Raw genomic sequence first — 23,576 nt, 5'->3', positions numbered from 1 at the left:
CCTCATCCTCCAGAACTGTGCCCCTGCTGGACAATTGCGTCCCTGGCGTTTGCGTGTGCAGGAACCCACCCTCGGAGCCCCTTGCGAATGACTGCCCTGAAAGCCTTGGAAATGTTACCTCTTCATCCTCCTCCTCCTCCTCATCCTGTGCCACATCCTCTTCCATCATCGCCCGAATTGTTTTTTCAAGGAGGCATAGAAGTGGGATAGTTAAGCTGAGAACGGCGTCATTGCCACTGGCCATGTTGGTGGAGTACTCAAAACAGCGCAACAAGGCACACAGGTCTCGCATGGAGGCCCAGTTAAATTAAATAGCGGAATAGAAAATATGATCCAAAAAAAGTGTATGTATATCACACGTACACAACCACACTAGGCCCCAATTACTATTGTTTGTACCCCTAAAAGGCTAGATGAGGAGTAGGGGGAGTATGGAACAGGCAGCACCCTCAAACCTTCAGAAGTATGAGATGAACCCCAACAACTTGGAAAGGTGGATCTCTCTCACACGTACCGACACAGACTATCCCGCAATTCAATTGATCCTCAAAGGTTTTTATTGAATAGCGGAATAGGAAATATGATCAAAAAAAGTGTATGTATCTCGCACGTACACAACCACACTAGGCCCCAATTACTATTGTTTGTACCCCTAAAAGGCTAGATGAGGAGTAGGGGGGGTATGGAACAGGCAGCACCCTCAAACCTTCAGAAGTATGAGATGAACCCCAACAACTTGGAAAGGTGGATCTCTCTCACACGTACCGACACAGACTATCCCGCAATTCAATTGATCCTCAAAGGTTTTTATTGAATAGCGGAATAGGAAATATGATCAAAAAAAGTGTATGTATCTCGCACGTACACAACCACACTAGGCCCCAATTACTATTGTTTGTACCCCTAAAAGGCTAGATGAGGAGTAGGGGGGGTATGGAACAGGCAGCACCCTCAAACCTTCAGAAGTATGAGATGAACCCCAACAACTTGGAAAGGTGGATCTCTCTCACACGTACCGACACAGACTATCCCGCAATTCAATTGATCCTCAAAGGTTTTTATTGAATAGCGGAATAGGAAATATGATCAAAAAAAGTGTATGTATCTCGCACGTACACAACCACACTAGGCCCCAATTACTATTGTTTGTACCCCTAAAAGGCTAGATGAGGAGTAGGGGGGGTATGGAACAGGCAGCACCCTCAAACCTTCAGAAGTATGAGATGAACCCCAACAACTTGGAAAGGTGGATCTCTCTCACACGTACCGACACAGACTATCCCGCAATTCAATTGATCCTCAAAGGTTTTTATTGAATAGCGGAATAGGAAATATGATCAAAAAAAGTGTATGTATCTCGCACGTACACAACCACACTAGGCCCCAATTACTATTGTTTGTACCCCTAAAAGGCTAGATGAGGAGTAGGGGGGGTATGGAACAGGCAGCACCCTCAAACCTTCAGAAGTATGAGATGAACCCCAACAACTTGGAAAGGTGGATCTCTCTCACACGTACCGACACAGACTATCCCGCAATTCAATTGATCCTCAAAGGTTTTTATTGAATAGCGGAATAGGAAATATGATCAAAAAAAGTGTATGTATCTCGCACGTACACAACCACACTAGGCCCCAATTACTATTGTTTGTACCCCTAAAAGGCTAGATGAGGAGTAGGGGGGGTATGGAACAGGCAGCACCCTCAAACCTTCAGAAGTATGAGATGAACCCCAACAACTTGGAAAGGTGGATCTCTCTCACACGTACCGACACAGACTATCCCGCAATTCAATTGATCCTCAAAGGTTTTTATTGAATAGCGGAATAGGAAATATGATCAAAAAAAGTGTATGTATCTCGCACGTACACAACCACACTAGGCCCCAATTACTATTGTTTGTACCCCTAAAAGGCTAGATGAGGAGTAGGGGGGGTATGGAACAGGCAGCACCCTCAAACCTTCAGAAGTATGAGATGAACCCCAACAACTTGGAAAGGTGGATCTCTCTCACACGTACCGACACAGACTATCCCGCAATTCAATTGATCCTCAAAGGTTTTTATTGAATAGCGGAATAGGAAATATGATCAAAAAAAGTGTATGTATCTCGCACGTACACAACCACACTAGGCCCCAATTACTATTGTTTGTACCCCTAAAAGGCTAGATGAGGAGTAGGGGGGGGTATGGAACAGGCAGCACCCTCAAACCTTCAGAAGTATGAGATGAACCCCAACAACTTGGAAAGGTGGATCTCTCTCACACGTACCGACACAGACTATCCCGCAATTCAATTGATCCTCAAAGGTTTTTATTGAATAGCGGAATAGGAAATATGATCAAAAAAAGTGTATGTATCTCGCACGTACACAACCACACTAGGCCCCAATTACTATTGTTTGTACCCCTAAAAGGCTAGATGAGGAGTAGGGGGGGTATGGAACAGGCAGCACCCTCAAACCTTCAGAAGTATGAGATGAACCCCAACAACTTGGAAAGGTGGATCTCTCTCACACGTACCGACACAGACTATCCCGCAATTCAATTGATCCTCAAAGGTTTTTATTGAATAGCGGAATAGGAAATATGATCAAAAAAAGTGTATGTATCTCGCACGTACACAACCACACTAGGCCCCAATTACTATTGTTTGTACCCCTAAAAGGCTAGATGAGGAGTAGGGGGGGTATGGAACAGGCAGCACCCTCAAACCTTCAGAAGTATGAGATGAACCCCAACAACTTGGAAAGGTGGATCTCTCTCACACGTACCAACACAGACTATCCCCCAATTTAACTGATCCCCAGAGGTTTTTGATTAAATAGCGGAATAGAAAATATGATCCCAAAAAAGTGTATGTATATCACACGTACACAACCACACTAGGCCCCAATTACTATTGTTTGTACCCCTAAAAGGCTAGGAGTAGGGGGAGTATGGAACAGGCAGCACCCTCAAACCTTCAGAAGTATGAGATGAACCCCAACAACTTGGAAAGGTGGATCTCTCTCACACGTACCAACACAGACTATCCCCCAATTTAACTGATCCCCAAAGGTTTTTGATTAAATAGCGGAATAGAAAATATGATCCCAAAAAAGTGTATGTATATCACACGTACACAACCACACTAGGCCCCAATTACTATTGTTTGTACCCCTAAAAGGCTAGGAGTAGGGGGAGTATGGAACAGGCAGCACCCTCAAACCTTCAGAAGTATGAGATGAACCCCAACAACTTGGAAAGGTGGATCTCTCTCACACGTACCAACACAGACTATCCCCCAATTTAACTGATCCCCAGAGGTTTTTGATTAAATAGCGGAATAGAAAATATGATCCCAAAAAAGTGTATGTATATCACACGTACACAACCACACTAGGCCCCAATTACTATTGTTTGTACCCCTAAAAGGCTAGGAGTAGGGGGAGTATGGAACAGGCAGCACCCTCAAACCTTCAGAAGTATGAGATGAACCCCAACAACTTGGAAAGGTGGATCTCTCTCACACGTACCAACACAGACTATCCCCCAATTTAACTGATCCCCAGAGGTTTTTGATTAAATAGCGGAATAGAAAATATGATCCCAAAAAAGTGTATGTATATCACACGTACACAACCACACTAGGCCCCAATTACTATTGTTTGTACCCCTAAAAGGCTAGGAGTAGGGGGAGTATGGAACAGGCAGCACCCTCAAACCTTCAGAAGTATGAGATGAACCCCAACAACTTGGAAAGGTGGATCTCTCTCACACGTACCAACACAGACTATCCCCCAATTTAACTGATCCCCAAAGGTTTTTGATTAAATAGCGGAATAGAAAATATGATCCCAAAAAAGTGTATGTATATCACACGTACACAACCACACTAGGCCCCAATTACTATTGTTTGTACCCCTAAAAGGCTAGGAGTAGGGGGAGTATGGAACAGGCAGCACCCTCAAACCTTCAGAAGTATGAGATGAACCTCAACAACTTGGAAAGGTGGATCTCTCTCACACGTACCAACACAGACTATCCCCCAATTTAACTGATCCCCAAAGGTTTTTGATTAAATAGCGGAATAGAAAATATGATCCCAAAAAAGTGTATGTATATCACACGTACACAACCACACTAGGCCCCAATTACTATTGTTTGTACCCCTAAAAGGCTAGGAGTAGGGGGAGTATGGAACAGGCAGCACCCTCAAACCTTCAGAAGTATGAGATGAACCCCAACAACTTGGAAAGGTGGATCTCTCTCACACGTACCAACACAGACTATCCCCCAATTTAACTGATCCCCAAAGGTTTTTGATTAAATAGCGGAATAGAAAATATGATCCCAAAAAAGTGTATGTATATCACACGTACACAACCACACTAGGCCCCAATTACTATTGTTTGTACCCCTAAAAGGCTAGGAGTAGGGGGAGTATGGAACAGGCAGCACCCTCAAACCTTCAGAAGTATGAGATGAACCCCAACAACTTGGAAAGGTGGATCTCTCTCACACGTACCAACACAGACTATCCCCCAATTTAACTGATCCCCAAAGGTTTTTGATTAAATAGCGGAATAGAAAATATGATCCCAAAAAAGTGTATGTATATCACACGTACACAACCACACTAGGCCCCAATTACTATTGTTTGTACCCCTAAAAGGCTAGGAGTAGGGGGAGTATGGAACAGGCAGCACCCTCAAACCTTCAGAAGTATGAGATGAACCCCAACAACTTGGAAAGGTGGATCTCTCTCACACGTACCAACACAGACTATCCCCCAATTTAACTGATCCCCAGAGGTTTTTGATTAAATAGCGGAATAGAAAATATGATCCCAAAAAAGTGTATGTATATCACACGTACACAACCACACTAGGCCCCAATTACTATTGTTTGTACCCCTAAAAGGCTAGGAGTAGGGGGAGTATGGAACAGGCAGCACCCTCAAACCTTCAGAAGTATGAGATGAACCCCAACAACTTGGAAAGGTGGATCTCTCTCACACGTACCAACACAGACTATCCCCCAATTTAACTGATCCCCAGAGGTTTTTGATTAAATAGCGGAATAGAAAATATGATCCCAAAAAAGTGTATGTATATCACACGTACACAACCACACTAGGCCCCAATTACTATTGTTTGTACCCCTAAAAGGCTAGGAGTAGGGGGAGTATGGAACAGGCAGCACCCTCAAACCTTCAGAAGTATGAGATGAACCCCAACAACTTGGAAAGGTGGATCTCTCTCACACGTACCAACACAGACTATCCCCCAATTTAACTGATCCCCAAAGGTTTTTGATTAAATAGCGGAATAGAAAATATGATCCCAAAAAAGTGTATGTATATCACACGTACACAACCACACTAGGCCCCAATTACTATTGTTTGTACCCCTAAAAGGCTAGGAGTAGGGGGAGTATGGAACAGGCAGCACCCTCAAACCTTCAGAAGTATGAGATGAACCCCAACAACTTGGAAAGGTGGATCTCTCTCACACGTACCAACACAGACTATCCCCCAATTTAACTGATCCCCAAAGGTTTTTGATTAAATAGCGGAATAGAAAATATGATCCCAAAAAAGTGTATGTATATCACACGTACACAACCACACTAGGCCCCAATTACTATTGTTTGTACCCCTAAAAGGCTAGGAGTAGGGGGAGTATGGAACAGGCAGCACCCTCAAACCTTCAGAAGTATGAGATGAACCCCAACAACTTGGAAAGGTGGATCTCTCTCACACGTACCAACACAGACTATCCCCCAATTTAACTGATCCCCAGAGGTTTTTGATTAAATAGCGGAATAGAAAATATGATCCCAAAAAAGTGTATGTATATCACACGTACACAACCACACTAGGCCCCAATTACTATTGTTTGTACCCCTAAAAGGCTAGGAGTAGGGGGAGTATGGAACAGGCAGCACCCTCAAACCTTCAGAAGTATGAGATGAACCCCAACAACTTGGAAAGGTGGATCTCTCTCACACGTACCAACACAGACTATCCCCCAATTTAACTGATCCCCAGAGGTTTTTGATTAAATAGCGGAATAGAAAATATGATCCCAAAAAAGTGTATGTATATCACACGTACACAACCACACTAGGCCCCAATTACTATTGTTTGTACCCCTAAAAGGCTAGGAGTAGGGGGAGTATGGAACAGGCAGCACCCTCAAACCTTCAGAAGTATGAGATGAACCCCAACAACTTGGAAAGGTGGATCTCTCTCACACGTACCAACACAGACTATCCCCCAATTTAACTGATCCCCAAAGGTTTTTGATTAAATAGCGGAATAGAAAATATGATCCCAAAAAAGTGTATGTATATCACACGTACACAACCACACTAGGCCCCAATTACTATTGTTTGTACCCCTAAAAGGCTAGATGAGGAGTAGGGGGAGTATGGAACAGGCAGCACCCTCAAACCTTCAGTATGAGATTGTGTTCACTGTACCCCACAAAGATTGAGTTCACTGCACCCCACAATGATTGTGTTCACTGCACCCCACAAAGATTGTGTTCACTGCACCTCACAAAGATTGTGTTCACTGTACCCCCCAAAGATTGTGTTCACTGCACCCCACAAAGATTCTGTTCACTGTACCCCACAAAGATTGTGTTCACTGCACCCCAAAAAGATTGTGTTCACTGCACCCCAAAAAGGATTTTGTTCACTGCACCCCAAAAAGGATGTTGTTCACTCCACCCCAAAAAGATTGTGTTCACTGCACCCCAAAAAGATTGTGTTCACTGCACCCCACAAAGGATTTTGTTCACTGCACCCCAAAAAGATTGTGTTCACTGCACCCCAAAAAGGATGTTGTTCACTGCACCCCAAAAAGGATTTTGTTCACTGCACCCCAAAAAGATTGTGTTCACTGCACCCCACAAAGGATTTTGTTCACTGCACCCCACAAAGATTGTGTTCACTGCACACCAAAAAGGATTGTGTTCACTGCACCCCAAAAAGATTTTGTTCACTGCACCCCAAAAAGATTGTGTTCACTGCAGCCCAAAAAGATTGTGTTCACTGCAGCCCAAAAAGATTGTGTTCACTGCAGCCCAAAAAGATTGTGTTCACTGCAGCCCAAAAAGATTGTGTTCACTGCAGCCCAAAAAGATTGTGTTCACTGCAGCTCACACACAGAAAAATGGATGTGGATCACTGACACCTGCCTATCTCCAATCCCACACCACACAGCAATATCGATTGTAGTTTGTAGAACACAGTTTCCCTAAAATTCAGCAGACTCTGTCCCTAACAGGATTGAGAAGAGATCGTAGATCAGGATTGAGTGCAGACCCCACCCCCCACACAGCAATATCGATTGTAGTTTGTAGAAGACACTGACCCTATATAATTCAGCAGACTCTATCCCTAAAATGCCTACAACTCGCCCTGCCTAAACACTCCGACCTGTCCCTCAATTCTATCCGGACACAAATGGTTTTTTCCTGCCTATCTTTCCCTAATCAGCAGCCAGCACGTTGATGTGTGCTCTGTCCCTGAATCTAAGCAGCATAATGACGCCGCTGCGGCTGCCTCGAACTTATAAAGACTTGGTCACATGCTTCAGACGGCCAATCACAGCTACTGAGACATTTGCAGGCATGGCTGGGATGGCTTAAGGCACACCAGTTAAACGATTGTTGATTGGCTGTTGAAAGCCCGCCATGAAAAGAGCGCCAAAGCATGCAAAACCCGGAAATAAAACGACCGAACACGGATTTTTACCCGAACATACAGTAAAGTGTCCGTGTCCGTGTTCGGGTACAAAAAATCCAATTATTCGGTACGAACACGAATAATACAGTCCGTGTTCGCTCAACACTAGTGAAAAGTACTAGATCAAAGGGTATAAAGGTGCTAGCAAGAATGTCTAGTATAAAACATATATGAACTCACCCAATATAATATATAAGTGCGAAAAGTAGTGCAAATTGGCAAAAATAAATCACAATATATAATACAGTGCAAGTGACATAGAAAACCTCTAGGGATAATAATATCAGTAATAGAGGTTTTCTAGAGGTTTTCTTTGTCACTTGCACTGTATTATATGTTGTGATTTATTTTTGCCAAATTGCACTGCTTTTCGCACTTATATATTATATTGGGTGAGTTCATATATGTTTTATACTAGACATTCTTGCTAGCACCTTTATACCCTTTGATCTAGTACTCATATCAGGACTGTACTAGCACATTCAGTACATGTTTTCAACATTAGTGTCAGTGACTCCCGGTTAATGTAAACTGATGCCTGAGTGATTACCCTATTATCTCCGGTATTTTCATGGTCAGTCTCGTGCACTCCGGCCGCCGGGGAGGAGGGGGAAGAGGGGGAGGAGGAGGAGATCGGCCGGCCAGAGGGCACGGCCAGAGGGCACGTGACTGTGGCGGAGATGAAAAGACCGGAGATAATAAGGTAAAATCAGGCATCAGTTTACATTAACCCTTACACACTGGAATGGTCCCTAAAACAGAGCCATTGACACTAATTTGTTTTAACTTTAGAGTGCACTGGCAGCCTGCAGGGCTGTCCTTGGAGAGGCGGGGCAGAGCAGGGGCGACGTCATCCATGCATCAATGTGGCCGGTCCTCAGCATCGGATTTGAATCGTTCAAGGCTGCATCGCGATGCATCGATGCAACGATTATTTTCAACACCCCTAATAGACTATTCCATAATACTAATGGAATTATAGCAAACATAGTGACCGCTATGTCATCTAACACTAGACTTATTTATCCTACCGTGAAAATATTATATACTGAGAAATCAAACGTATCAGCAACATGTGTTTTAAGATATAGTGTCACATACAAAACAAAGGGGCAAACTAGAGGGTCCACTGTGTATTACACCTGAGTAAAAAGATAGAAAAGAGCAAGTTAGAAAAAGGAACGGAAGAGAGTCAGAAAAGAGAGCAAGGGTCCATTCACACGGCACGGTCCGTTTTTTCATCCGCTCAGGCACTATTTTTTTTTTAAACGGACACGGATGACACTTTGGTGTGTCCGTTCCTTATGTCCATTTATAATCCCATCCATTTGCGGATGATAAACTGACATAATGTATGTCTATGGGATTGCGGATGTTAGCGGATGACACCGCTGACATCCGTTTTTGCGTCCGTTCCGTTTTTTAAACGGAAGAAAAATAGGATTCTCTTCCATCCCAAAAAACAGAACTGATTGGAAAGGATGCAAATCAGATGTCAGCGGATGGTCATCCGCTGACATCCGCAATCCCATTGACATGGAGTATGTCCGTTTTTCATCCGCAAACAGATGGGATGAAAAACGGACATACGGACCGCCGTGTGAAAGGACCCCAAAGGAGAAAGACCACACCTGTCCAGGAGTCCAATCTGGCACCAATCCAATGTCAATCCTGAGTATTTCGCTCCTGTAGGTAAAAAAGCCAGGAGGTCCACACCTTTTCAAATTGACATTTATATTTTAACTCTTTTTAATGTTTTGTACAATAAAAACGTGCTTTTATATTAAATTGTTTTTAATGTGATATCTTTAAAGTCTTAGTAGTTTTTCTTGTTGGGGATTGGGTTATTTTTCAGTGTCCTGTTTAATTAAACTTTGACAAAAAAAAAGCATGGAAGATGGTTGGTTAATATGCAGATCTACATAGGATTTTGCGCTCTCCATATACTTGGGGATATCCTTATCCATACTATACCTTTCTTCCAATATTACCATGTGCTATAAACTTCTTTTCTGTTTTAAAATCTACTAAAGTGACTGGTGTACAATATTGTTGAACAACCAAAGCAAAGTATCACACCTGAGTTAATGTTTCTGTGACTTTACTGCCAAGTAAGTGCACCTAGGACATTTTAATGTAGCTGTTTGGGAGCTGAAGATCACTATTTATGTGTAACTATAAAGTATCAGAACTAATATCCGTACACCATAATGAGTACTGTGGGAAGTAACAGTACAAATCCACTGTAGATACAGGTAACATACATAAAAGCTTATAACAAGGCTGGGAACACAATCTTTTAGTGTTATGATCATATGCTAATGTGAAATTGGCATCTAATGCCTATGTCTAGGTGATAAGCTTTTCCTTTTCCATACAACCCATTTAACTATTGGTAAGTACCAACGGGATGATCAACCAGGCAAATTTATGTTCACAAGAGGCGCGAGAAAACAAAGGAAAAAGCCTGCTAGAAATGAACATAGCGCTGAACACCATTGATGTCTATGGGAGCCGAATGCTTTTTTGCTTTTTTTTGGTGCAAGCTTTGTACAAAAAGGCATGAGTAGTTTATGCATTTCCATGGGGGATAAGTAACGTGGCAAAAGGAAAGAAATGTTAAAAACCATTCAGTAGGGGAGCAAGTTTTTAATGCTTCTTCAAAGGGTGACTCTGAAAATACACAAATCCTTTACTGTGTACTCTTTTCAAATTAATACAAACAGCAACCAGAAATCTTTCATTTAGTTATGGTAGCAGTTCTTCTGCTAAATGACAGATCCCCACCAGCTTCTTCTTGCCAACAAACAAGGGGATCGCTCATTCTGTGGTGGTATCACTACCACTGGTAAATGACAGGTGCCTGCTGGCTTTTTGTTTACATAAAGGGGCCTAAGATCCTGGGTGATGTCATATTTAACCAATGACTCCCTGGGATTCCCTCAGTGTGTTTTGGGGGACAGTATGTGAGGATGAGGCAAGGGAAGGAAACTTTCCCAATAATAAAGGCATGTGGCCTGCTAAAGTTCAGGAGGGGGACATGAGGTTTTTTTTTTTTTTGTTTTAAAGGGTGCTGTCCCTTGTAATTAGTGGTAGTGGTATTGCTATGGCTACTAAATGACAGACTTCTTGTAAACTAATATCAGCCATAGGTTCGGGAGATTGCACTGACCAAATATGACCAGTTTTGTTTGGCGAAGAACAGGCTGATTTTTCCCGTTTTAACTCGTGTTCAACCTAAACCTGAGGCTCATCCTTAGCACCAGCAAAGGAGACTACAACATGTTCTAAGTCCTTATAGTCACCGTTGTTTGTAATGAATGTGTTGAGAATTTTCCTTTCCTAGCGTTGAACCCTATTGAAGTCTATGGGAATCAATGGGGGGCAAAACTATTTTTTTTTCTTTCTTTTAAGGCTAATAGGCAAACTATTATTAAAAGAAAGGGCATAGGTAGCTGGGCACTGCTACAATACAGTTTATAGTGGTGAGGGTCTTTTCTTGCAGCAAGCGGAGTTCCGGGCACAAAAAAGATTTTTTTTTTTTTGTGCCCCTCCGCTAGGTATGCCGCACCTGAAAAGGAATTGGATAGTTATTTTTTTTTTTTTTGTTTACTCACCTTTTTATTGACGATCGTAAATACTCACCTATGACAGCTTCCTCCTCCAGCGCCGCGGCTCACCCCGTCACTTCCTGCCTCGCGATGATTCCTGGGAGCTAAACGTCATAGCTCCCAGGAATCAATGCGCCGCACCGGCCCCACTCGTCATTTCCGGGCGACGCCGCATTCCCCTGCTAAACAGCTTCTGGGCATGCCCAGAAGCTGTTTAGGAATGCGGCGCCGCGCCGGAAGTGACGAGAGGGGCCGGTGCAGTGCATTCTGGGACACGAAGACGCGGAAGAAGAAAGAGAAGAGGACCGCGCCGGCTTCAGCTGCCCACAACCGAGATGGAAACGCTGTGGAAGAAAATTTCTAAGTAAGTATTTCTTCTAAAAGGTAAGTGCGAACCGGGACAGATCAGAGGCTAGCCATTGTGGAATGTGCTAGCCCTGACTGTCCCGGGGGTATGTTCAACAAAAAAACGTTTCTCTGCCCGGAACTCCGCTTTAAAGATCAATATTGAAAATACACAAATCTTTAAAATAACATGCATGGAGTCTTTTAAATGTGATATTAAAAAGGGGCAAAAATGGCATACAGTTTCTCTGAATATTCTGACCAAACCCTTATCTAGGCATGCAGCCTGGGTTGCTAGTGTAGCACCCTACAAGGTAGGTACTAGTCAAAGTATAGTGGGCCTTGGCTGCCTAACAGCAGGGCCATGATTTTCTGCTGGGCTGTCATGTCTCCCAGGTGTTGCTGTTGAGACTGGGGGGTCTCCCCACTGGCTCCATGAGAAGGGTTCTCATTGGGCAGTGGAGGAACCTAATCAGTGGCATATTCCGGCCTGTATCTACCCCAGAAAGGCAGATTCTGCCGCACTGGATTCCGGGAGTGGGTATAAGTTTGAGGGGACCGCATGATGCAGCGTCTTTGGCGGGAAGCAGAGTCCCAGGAGTGAGAGTAAGGCTGTCTCTCCTCCTGGCAGAAGGATCAGGTGTCTCGGGTGGCTTGCCTGAGGATACAGAGAGAGAGCTGAGCTGAGCTGCAGAGAGGATCCGGTGTGCCGAGGACCAGCGGAGTTGAGGGGGCCCAGTTTCAGGAAAGTATTCCAAGTTCCTGAGTACTGTAACTGCCCCTGAGGGTCTACCTAGCTGAGAGGGGACCGCTCCGGGGAGGGTCCAAGGCATCCAGGAGCTAGCTAGCATTAAAGGGGGTGCTTAGTGAGAGGACCCTGAAGTGTCAGAGGGGGTGCCTAGTGAGAGGACCCTGAAGTGTCAGAGGGGGTGCCTAGTGAGAGGACCCTGAAAGTGCAAAGGGGGCACCAGTGGTTGGGCCCTAAAGAGTTAATGTGTACAGCGTGCAGTGTACAGTGTTGAGAGTTGCAGCAGCACAAGCAGTTACAAGGAGCTACCTCAGTCAGTGAAGGGCGGGAGGGAGCTGTTCACAGGACTTTTGAGCTTAACAGAGTGTCAAGAGTCAAGTTTCACTACAGTCCAGGATCTTTTGAGTTAACCAGTTACAATTCAAGTTCTAGCACAGTCCAGTTATAAAGCAATTTTCAAGCGTCAGTAAGCGTTGGTCGGCATCCAACTGGCGTCAAGACAGCGCTAACAGGCATTTTTCTACAGTGTCCCAGTTTTACCTAGTTAAGCCAGAGGAGTATCCTACTCATTCCCTTCTCCCATCCCCAATATAAAATAAACATAACAAACCAAAGATGCTGGAATGGTCATTGTCTCAACTCTCACACTTGGGTATTCAGCTTAAATGGGCTGAAGGTGTCACCGGTAACAATGGCAACCGGTGACACCAATGGTAACAATGGCAGACCCATATCAGGCCCAATGCCTGGAAAACCTGCTACACTAGGAAAGGTAGATCATTTAGTGTGCAGCTTGCCTTCTTGTACCATAACAGGTTACATGCCTTTCAACAATGGGGGTACTTTGCGGGGGAAGGGGGATAGCAAAGCAACCCTCCTCTTTCAAGGCACCTTACCTCAATATTGCGATACTAGGACCTCTTCCCAACATTTGGTCCCCCAAAAGGGATGTGGGGGTTTGTAGGGGTGGGAACATATAGGAGACTTAAAGCCTCCTTTATAACAAGGGGACCCCCATATATTGACCCCTCTTAGGGAAATTGGTATAGTGATACATTACTACCCCTTATTACTCATTCTCAAAAAAAGTCAAATGTAAATCAACACACAGACACCAAATGTAAATCAACACACAGACACCTTGCAAAGGACCTTTAATAACAATACAAAAAATAGAAAATATTGTCCAGCGATGTAAATCCATCATCAATCACATTGATGAAAATATTGTCCAGCCATATAAATCCATGGTCAATCAAGAGAACTCATCTCCTGACGTTGTTTCTTGCCATCTTACTGATGTTTCCGCCATCAAGAAAACTCCCTGCCTAGTAATGTTTCCATGCCGGAACAATAAACGTAAAAGAATGTATATATATATATATATATATATATATATATATTTACAGTATCTCACAAAAGTGAGTACACCCCTCACATTTTTGTAAATATTTTATTATATCTTTTCATGTGACAACACTGAAGAAATGACACTTTGCTAAAGTAGTGAGTGTACAGTTTGTATTACAGTGTAATTTTTCTGTCCCCTCAAAATAACTCAACACACAGCCAATAATGTCTAAACTGCTGGCAACAAAATTGAGTACACCCCTAAGTTAAAATGTCCAAATTGGCCCCAAAGTGTCAATATTTTGTGTGGCCACCATTATTTTCTGGCACTGCCTTAACCATCTTGGGCATGGAGGTCACCAGAGCTTCACAGGTTTCCACTTGAGTCCTTTTTCCACTCCTCCATGATGAAACCATGGAGCTGGTGGATGTTAGAGACCTTGCGCTCCTCCACCTTTCATTTGAAGATGCCCCACAGATGCTCAATAGGGTTTAGGTCTGGAGACATGCTTGGCCAGTCCATTACCCTCAGCTTAGCAAGGCAGTGGTTATTTTGGAGATGTGTTTAGAAGTCGTTATGTTGGAATACCACCCTGTGGCCCAGTCTCTGAAGGGAGGGGATCATGCTCTGCTTCAGTATGTCACAGTACATGTTGGTTCATTCATGGTTTTCTCAATGAACTGTAGCTCCCCAGTGCTGGCAGCACTCATTCAGCCCCAGACCATGTCACTCCCACCACCATGCTTGACTGTAGGCAAGACACACTTGTCTTTGTACTCCGCACATGGTTTCCGCCACACACGCTTGACACCATCTGAACCAGATAAGTTTATCTTGGTCTCATCAGACCACAGGACATGGTTCCAGTAATCCATGTCCTTAGTCTGCTTGTCTTCAGCAAACTGTTTGTAGGCTTTCTTGTGTATCATCTTTTGAAGAGGCTTCCTTCTGGGACAACAGCCATGCAGACCAATTTGATCCAGTGTGCGGCGTATGGTCTGAGCACTGACAAGCTGAACCCCCACCCCTTCAACCTCTGCAGCAATGCTGGCAGCACTCAAACATCTATTTCCCAAAGACTACCTCTGGATATGATGCTGAGCACATGCACTTAACTTCTTTGGTTGACCATGGCAAGGCCTGTTCTGAGTGGATCATGTCCTGTTAAACAGCTGTATGGCCTTGGCCACTGTGCTGCAGCTCAGTTTCAGGGTCTTGGCAATATTCTTATAGCATATGCCATCTTTTTGTTGAGAGAGTTTAAGGTGCCATGTTGAACTTCCAGTAACCAGTATGAGAGAGTGAGAGTGATAACACCAAATTTAACACACCTGTTCCCATTCACACCTGAGACTTTGTAATACTAACTAGTCCCATGGCACCGGGGAGGGAAAATGGCTAATTGGGCCCAATTTGGACATTTTGACTTAGGGGTGTACTCACTTTTGTTGCCAGTGGTTTAGACATTAATGGCTGTGTGTTGAGTTATTTTGAGGGGACAGCAAATTTACACTGTCATACAAGCTGTACACTCACTACTTTACATTGTAGCAAAGTGTAATTTCTTCAGTGGTGTCATATGAAAAGATATAATAAAATATTAGCAAAAATGTGAGAGGTGTACTCACGTTTGTGAGATACTGCATATATATATATACAGTGGGTACGGAAAGTATTCAGACCCCCTTAAATTTTTCACTCTTTGTTATATTGCAGCCATTTGCTAAAATCATTTAAGTTCATTCTTCTTCCTCATGAATGTACACATAGCACCCCATACTGACAGAAAAACACAGAATTGTTGACATTGTTGCAGATTTATTAAAAAAGAAAAACTGAAATATCACATGGTCCTAAGTATTCAGACCCTTTGCTGTGACACTCATATATTTAACTCAGGTGCTTTCCATTTCTTCTGATCATCCTTGAGATGGTTCTACACCTTCATTTGAGTCCAGCTGTGTTTGATTATACTGATTGGACTTGATTAGGAAAGCCACACACCTGTCTATATAAGACCTTCCAGATCACAATGCATGTCAGAGCAAATGAGAATCATGAGGTCAAAGGAACTGCCTGAAGAGCTCAGAGACAGAATTGTGGCAAGGCACAGATCTGGCCAAGGTTACAGAAAGATTTCTGCTGCACTTAAGGTTCCTAAGAGCACAGTGGCCTCCATAATCCTCAAATGGAAGACGTTTGGGACGATCAGAGCCCTTCCTAGAGCTGGCCGTCCGGCCAAACTGAGCTATGGGGGGAGAAGAGCCTTGGTGAGAGAGGTAAAGAAGAAACCAAAGATCACTGTGGCTGAGCTCCAGAGATGCAGTCAGGAGATGGGAGAAAGTTGTAGAAAGTCAACCATCACTGCAGCCCTCCACCAGTCGGTGCTTTATGGCAGAGTGGCCCGACGGAAGCCTCTCCTCAGTGTAAGACACATGAAAGCCCGCATGGAGTTTGCTTTGCTAAAAAACACCTTAAGGACTCCAAGATGGTGAGAAATAAGATTCTCTGGTCTGATGAGACCAAAATAGAACTTTTTGGCCTTAATTCTAAGAGGTATGTGTGGAGAAAACCAGGCACTGCTCATCACCTGTCCAATACAGTCCCAACAGTGAAGCATGGTGGTGGCAGCATCATGCTGTGGGGGTGTTTTTCAGCTGCAGGGACAGGACGACTGGTTGCAATCGAGGGAAAGATGAATGCGGCCAGGTACAGGGATATCCTGGACAAAAACCTTCTCCAGAGTGCTCTGGATCTCAGACTGGGCCGAAGGTTTACCTTCCAACAAGACAATAACCCTAAGCACACAGCTAAAATAACGAAGGAGTGGCTTCACAACTCCGTGACTGTTCTTGAATGGCCCAGCCAGAGCCCTGACTTAAACCGAATTGAGCATCTCTGGAGAGACCTAAAAATGGCTGTCCACCAACGTTTACCATATAACCTGACAGAACTGGAGAGGATCTGCAAGGAGGAATGGCAGAGGATCCCCAAATCCAGGTGTGAAAGACTTGTTGCATCTTTCCCAAAAAGACTCCTGGCTGTATTAGATCAAAAGGGGGCTTCTACTAAATACTGAGCAAAGGGTCTGAATACTTAGGACCATGTGATATTTCAGTTTTTCTTTTTTAATAAATCTGCAACAATGTCAACAATTCTGTGTTTTTCTGTCAGTATGGGGTGCTATGTGTACATTCATGAGGAAGAAGAATGAACTTAAATGATTTTAGCAAATGGCTGCAATATAACAAAGAGTGAAAAATTTAAGGGGGTCTGAATACTTTCCGTACCCACTGTATATACAGCATCTCACAAAAGTGAGTACACCCCTCACATTTTTGTAAATATGTCATTATATCTTTTCATGTGACAACACTGAAGAAATGACACTTTGCTACAATGTAAAGTAGTGAGTTTACAGCTCAACACACAGCCACTGATGTCTAAATCGCAGGCAACAAAAGTGAGTACACCCCTAAGTTAAAATGTCCAAATTGAGCCCAAAGGGTCAATATTTTGTGTGGCCACCATTATTTTCCAGCACTGCCTTAACCCGCTTGGGCATGGAGTTCACCAGAGATTCACAGGTTGCCACTGGAGTCCTCTCCCACTCCTTCATGATGACATCAGGTAGCTGGTGGATGTTAGAGACCTTGCACACCTCAACCTTCCATTGGAGGATGCCCCCACAGATGCTCAATAGGATTTAGGACTGGAGACATGTTTGGCCAGTCCATCATGTTTACCATCAGCTTCTTTAGCAAGGCAGTGGTCATCTTGGAGGTGCGTTTGGGGTCGTTAACATGTTGGAATACTGCCCTGCGGCCCAGTCTCTGAAGGGAGGGGATCGTGCTCTGCTTCAGTATGTCACATGTTCTGAGTGGAATCTGCCCTGTTAAACCACTGTATGGTCTTGGCCACAGTGCTGCAGCTCAGTTTCAGAGTCTTTGCAATCTTCTTATAGCCTAGGCCATCTTTATGTAGAGCAACAATTCTTTTTTTCAGATCTTCAGAGAGTTCTTTTGCAAAGAGCTTCCATGTTTAACTTCCAGTGACCAGTAGGAGAGAGTGAGAGTGATAACGCCAAATTTGGGGAGGGTAAATGGATAATGGGGCCCAATATGGACATTTCAACTTAGGGTGTACTCACTTTTGTTGCCATCAGTTTAGACATTAATGGCTGTGTGTTGAGTTATTTTGAGGGGACAGCAAATTTACACTGTTATACAAGCTGTACACTCACTACTTTACATTGTAGCAAAGTGTCATTTCTCCAGTGTTGTCACATGAAAAGATATAATAAAATATTTACAAAAATGTGAGGGGTGTACTCACTTTTGTGAGATACTGTGTATATATCTATAGATATATCTATATATATCTATATCTATCTATCTATCTATCTATATATATATATATATATATATATATATATATATATATATATATATATTAAAGGTGACAGAGATCTGAGGTTTCTGCCATCTGTAGGTATAGAGGGGGAAGCATGGGACTTTTGAGCAGTATCAAGAAAGTACTCTATGAATGAACTGGATGACAGAGCAGACAGTCTGCAGGAGAAGGGGAGTATTGCAGCTAAAGTGGGGAACACACTAGTAGAAAATCTGCAGAAAATTCCCATGAGAGGTAAAATCGTACGATTTTCGGCTAGTGTGTACACAACTTTCAGCCGATGCTGACATTTTCAACGAAAAAAAAAAAGGAGGGACAAACACCAAATTTTTTATCGTCCGTCCCCAGATGACCAATTTTAGTTTAATGTGTATGCAGTAAAATCGGATACGAAAGATCTGAAGTTGCTGACGACCTGGAAGTCTAGGAACAAATGTCCCAACAAAAAAAAAAAAATAATAATAATTGAATGAGAAATTTTGTGAACATTATGCACTGTCAACTAAAAATGGTTATGACCGCTGAGCATGAGAGAGAAAAATCGGAGGATATTTCGTCTGATTTTCGTCAAGTGTGTACGACCCTTTAAGCTGTCTTTTCATGTTTGAAATATGTTGGGTAATGAGATTATAAATTTCACAAAAGATAGGGTTGTGTTTTAACTTTTATTTGAGATGTTAGTGAACGGATTTAGATCTACAATAATGATACAGCAATTTGTGAAACTGAAAACTCAAAGCACTTGGTTGAATCATTTTATTCATGGCTGCAGTTTATACATGTTTGATGGAACTTTGCAGTATTCAGATGACAATGCTAAATAAACCTTTTAGGAAGAATTAAACATGCAGAGAAATCCATTAATTCATGCATTAACAGTGGAAAGCAGTAGCTAGCAGAACCAGCCATTACTAAAACCATTTAATTGCTTCCAATAAACACTCACAAGAAGGAAATGGGCAACAAAGGCTTATTTTCCTATGACAAAGAGTTCTCAGCCTTCAGTAGTGTGATATGTAAATGCTGAGGCTTGTAAGATCTTTCTGCACAAATAGGCATTCACATATCACATATCATTTGTGTGTTTTTTTTTTTTGTTCTTTAAATGGGAAGTATTATGTCTAATTTTTTGGAAGGCTTATACTTTATAAACAAATAATTGTATCATGTTTTAAAGTGTATCTAAACCCAAGAACAAAAAAATGTGAGATATCACGGTTTGTCTTTAGATGCAATGGCTGCATTAGTTTCCTTTTTTCTTGCTTATTTTCTTTATTTTTACCTTGTGATTCTGCCAGTAACACTTTTTCTGTTCTAGGGCAGTAAAATTCCCATACTGTACAAAACCTAGAGAGGAGCAGCTAGGATGAGACCTAAGACAACCTAAGTGAGACAGGGCTACAAAACATCTCCCTCTTTTATCATCTAAATAAGATAGGGGGAGGAGTTTTTTTAGCACTATATCAAACATATATAACAAAAAATTGATAGTAGAGTAGCAGCTTTCTGGTGTAGTCTTGTACAGTAATGCATTATTGACATGGCATGACCTGTCTATTATGAAAATTCATATTTTAGAACTAGGGTATATTCAAAACATACATGTCCATCAGAGAAGTGCTTTTAGATTTATACATTGTTGCTAGATACAGTAAGACCTTATATCATGTGTTGCATGGTTCTAATTAGTATGCCCAGTAGAGGGCGATGAGGTGCAGTATACATGCGACTCTCCCTCCCTGGCCACCCCCATCTTTAAAGAGGAGTTCCAGCCTGAGGAAAAAAAAAATTAAAAGTCAGCAGCTACAAATGCTGTAGCTGCTGACTTTTAATATAAGGACACTTACCTGTCCAGGGATCCTGAGATGTCGGCAACTCAAACCGATCCATCCATCGGCTTCAGGTACAGGAGTCGGCATCTTCACTAAGGGAAACAGGAAGTGAAGCCTTGCTTGTTTCCTACAGCACATGTGCGAGTCGCGCCGGGAATTTTGTAGATCGCTGCACAACAATTGCGGCGATCTTACCTGGAAGTGGGAGCGGGTCCCTGGTTTTGACAAGTATGCAGTCCCCCCTCCCCCAGAAAGGTGCCAAATGTGGCAGCGGAGTGGGGGAGAAAGTAAACAAGTGGACTTTCCCCTTTCGGGTGGAGCTTTGCTTTAAGACTAAGCCTTTCACAGTGAAATGTGGTAAGGAGAGGAAGTCTATAGGTGGGGACAACCTGTATGCTGTTGTGCCATCAGTGGTCGAATAAAGGCTTTCAGAGGAGTTGCGTCTTTTGTTATATTTGTGTCTTGATATATAACAGTTTAAATTCCATTCAAAAGGGGGCAAAGATGGCCCTGGAAGACGTATTTTGATAATGAATCCGGTTGGGCAGAGCTTCGATCCGATGGCATCACGGATTACAAGATGCTGGATTTTAATCTATAGATATGAGCGTTGTTTTTTCTTCTTGCATGTGAGTGCATTACCTTTTATTAAATTAATTTTTTATGCTTTTTTACACTATGGAGAAGCTCCTATCTGTTTAAAGTGGCTGTAAAGCCTCAAGGTTTTTCAACTTAATGCATTCTATACATTAAGGTGAAAAATCTTCTGTGCTGCAGCTCCACCCAGACCCCCCTTTTTCTTACCTGAGCCCGATCCAATTCAGTGATGTGTATGAGGTCAGGGGCTCCAGCCGCTGTCTCTCTCCTCATTGGACAGATTAAAAGCACCAGTAGTCATTGGCTCCCTCTGCTGTCAATCAAATCCAGTGACACTGGAGTGGGGGACGGGGCCGAATCCCGCTGGCTGCGTCAATAGACGCAGCAGTGGGACTCGGGAGCAACCCCGCATGGGTGTCCCCAGGCAAAACGGTCTTCTTTGGAGGCACCCGAAAAAAAAGAGGAGGGGCCTGGACCACTGGCGGGGGATCCCAGAAGTAGAGGATCAAGCCTGCTCTGTGCAAAAAGATTGCACAGAGCAGGTAAATATGGGCATGTTTGTTATTTTTTTTAGAAAAAGAGGGTTTACAACCCCTTTAATTTACATGAGCAACCGGATAAAGAACATCGTGGCCATATGTGTATATTAGTATTCCTCTTTTATTTAGAAGTGCCCAAATAAAATCTACACGTCACATACGGGGATTGGCATTTGTTTATGTTTTTCAATTTGTCCTCACTGGGTGGGGAGATTTATCTCCTTTTTGTATATCTTTTTTTGTTACTTGCACTGTTACCTGAAATGTTTTATATGTTTTAGTCAGTGTTTAACCTCCTCACGCCACCCTCCTGTCTCTTTAAGAGGTTTAGGATGGTAGGAGGTGGGGCATGTCTTAAGATCATGTGACCACCATGATTGGCTGTCACTGCGGTCAAGTGATCCAAAAACTGCATGCATTCGAGAGCTTTTGGTTAGACGCCAGTCACTGTGCCGAAAGTGCGCAGGATGGGCGCTCTCGCCACAGAGCTATTGATCGCAATTTACGCAAATATGCAACCTCTTGGCACCAAGACCCAGGCGCCTAGAGGCCCCATATTTACCTGTCACTGGTGCAAGGAGTTAATACTAGTCAGTTTTTGTATGTACTGGTACTATAATGGATTAACTAAGGACATCTGCATAGTCATTATGATGATATTTTGATGAACTAAGTCTGCTTGAGCGCAACACAACATATCAACATAAGATGTTTATTGTTAGCATGTACATACAATTTAATTAACTGTATGAAATATTTGTACATGCATGCAAGTCTGCTGACAGTCTGTATATAACTGACTAAAGGCCTTGTCACACTAGCAGTTTTGTAGCATACAATATATTTGTAGAAGCTAAAATATTTATGCCTTTTTTTCCTATAAAAAGGCTTGTTTACATTTACTGTTGGCGAGCTGGTAAAACCCCATGGTTGAACTTTGTTTTTATGCCCCCCCCCCTTTAAGCTGCAGAGGCATGCTCCCATGTCATACAGTAGCAGTGGTAAAGACCTGAATGGCTACAATATTTTCCCAACACTAGAAAGTGTTTGTCTTTTTCTGGAGCTTGCTACTTGCTGTCGTATTTGCTAACAGATGTTTTTATAACTGAGTATAAGAAACAAAGGACAAATATGAAACAAGTGTAAAAAAAAGTAAGCAAATGAAAAATGAATATGAAAGTGCTTATATATGTATTAAAGGAGTTGTAAAGTCTGAAGGTTTTTTTTATCCTAAAGCATTCTACGCAGTAAGATACAAAGCCTTCTGTGTGCAGCAGCTGCCCTCAGCCCCCCTAATACTTACCTGAGGTCCTTTTAGCTCCAGCGATGTTGTAGGAATGTCTCGGCCGTTCGGGACCCCCCTCCTCATTGGCTGAGACAGCAGAGTGGCCCCATTGGCTCCTGCTGCTGTCAATCAAAGTCAGTCAGCCAATGAGAATAGAAAGGGGGCAGGGCCGGGCCGCAGCTCTGAGGATGAATGGATACACGGAACTGTGACTCAGCTTGGGTATCCCATAGCAAGCTGCTTGTTGTAGGGTCATCCAACAGGAGGGAGGGGCCAGGAGAGCCAAAGAGGGACCCGAGAACAGGAGGACCGGGGGGCTGCTCTGTGCAAATCCACTGCCACATAGCAGGTAAGTATAACATGTTTGTTATTTTTAATTTAAGAAAAAAAAGAGACTTTACAGTCACTTTAAATATTGGTCACTTGTGTTGTTTTAAACCCAATCTGCCAATAAAAAGGATGTTTTTGAAGAGTAAGCATTTCAAACACTTTATCTGCTTAGAGTGAAACTCTGCACAATCTATGACCACATTGACATATATATGCACTCATCATATAACATTTTTGTCCAGTGCAAACTAGATGTTTGACACACACTAAATAAATGTTACATTTCTGGGTGCTTATGTTTATTTATTCCTTAATACCTATACAGCTGAAATATAGCTAAAAAAAAACAAACAAAAAAAACAATTTTTTTCCTCTATACCCTTAGTTACATTACTTACCTGTAATTAAGTATGCCATATGATGTGCAGACTGCTGGAGTCTGTAGAAATCTTCACTGGCACTGTTGAGGCTAACAGATTTGGGTCTCTGGGTTCAGCTGCACTATTGATACACTGTCCTGAATTTGAAAAAGTTAATTCACTGATTACATTGTGTTTAACATTATCTGTCAATGGGAGTGTGCTATGGAGCGCATTTCCAGCACAAATGCCGGTGCACATATATGCAGCATCTAAGAAGAAGGCCCATCTAAATTCTACCTGCAACCCCTATTTCTTGCAGGACCGGGGCTAGGGGTGGGCAGAAGAATATATACAAAAAAAAGTCTGAAAAAGTAGATGCTCAGGAGTATCACTTGCAAGAGACCTTATGTTAATAAATAACAA

This window comes from Pelophylax lessonae, assembly GCF_965119305.1.
Source record: "Pelophylax lessonae genome assembly, chromosome: 4".
NCBI classification, from domain to species: domain Eukaryota; kingdom Metazoa; phylum Chordata; class Amphibia; order Anura; family Ranidae; genus Pelophylax; species Pelophylax lessonae.
This window is presented reverse-complemented; position numbering follows the sequence as displayed.